This window comes from Anopheles coustani (genome assembly GCF_943734705.1).
Source record: "Anopheles coustani chromosome X unlocalized genomic scaffold, idAnoCousDA_361_x.2 X_unloc_26, whole genome shotgun sequence".
Lineage (NCBI taxonomy): Eukaryota > Metazoa > Arthropoda > Insecta > Diptera > Culicidae > Anopheles > Anopheles coustani.
The window spans coordinates 195,001-196,185 of NW_026525133.1; positions in this window are offsets into that span (position 1 = coordinate 195,001).

Below are 1,185 nucleotides of genomic sequence, written 5' to 3' on the forward strand. Positions count from 1 at the left end.
GCCGCTTAGAGACGAAGCATAAAGTGTCCTCATTCCACATAGGGCAAGCTGGATGAATCCATTTTACCCAGGACGGCCGAAGCGGCGTGGACCAGGGGAGAACTGAACCTTATACTTCACACCACAGTAAGTCTACGTGTCCTCTTCCACATAGGGCAAGCTAGAACTAACTATCTTACCCAGGACTGCCGAAGCAGCGTGGACCAGGGGAGGAACACACTTTTCATGGAAACGTAAGGCATCCATGACTGCCATAACGTAAGCCGCCGCTGTGCGCGTATACCCGTTCCCCGTAGGGAGGAGCAAGCCGCCGCTTAGAGACGAAGCATAAAGTGTCCTCATTCCACATAGGGCAAGCTGGATGAATCCATTTTACCCAGGACGGCCGAAGCGGCGTGGACCAGGGGAGAACTGAACTTTATACTTCACACCACAGTAAGTCTACGTGTCCTCTTCCACATAGGGCAAGCTAGAACTAACTATCTTACCCAGGACTGCCGAAGCAGCGTGGACCAGGGGAGGAACACACTTTTCATAGAAACGTAAGGCATCCATGACTGCCATAGTGCGTAAGCCGCCGCTGTGCGCGTAAACCCGTTCCCCTTAGGGAGGAGTCAAGCCGCCGCTTAGAGACGAAGTATGAAGTGTCCTCTTCCACATAGGGCAAGCTAGAATGAACTATCTTACCCAGGACCGCCGAAGCAGCGTGGACCAGGGGAGAACTGAACTCTATACTTCACACCACAGTATTGAGTAATGTGCCCTCTTCCACATAGGGCAAGCTGGAATGTTCCATTTTACCCAGGACGGCCGAAGCGGCGTGGACCAGTGGAGGACTACACAATCATGAGGTTTGATATCGACTTGGGTGTTTCAATAGGATACCGATGGTATGGTTTGAACCGATTTGATTTAGCCATTCTGAAGTCATCACTTGGTTGAAGCGCTGAACTAGGGAGGCATCGTTTACATATATATTGGTTTTCGCATGCTCTACTAGGTTAATGTCATGAGGTTGGCTATCGAGCATGCCCAAGTGATGACTTGATTGTGTGCTTGCTTGAATTCTTCACATTTCATACCATCGGTTAGTTGTCGAATCATTCCTCGATCATAACCTTCGTTCTTGGTTCATGTATGCTCTCTTCCACATAGGGCAAGCTAGAATTAACTATCTTACCCAGG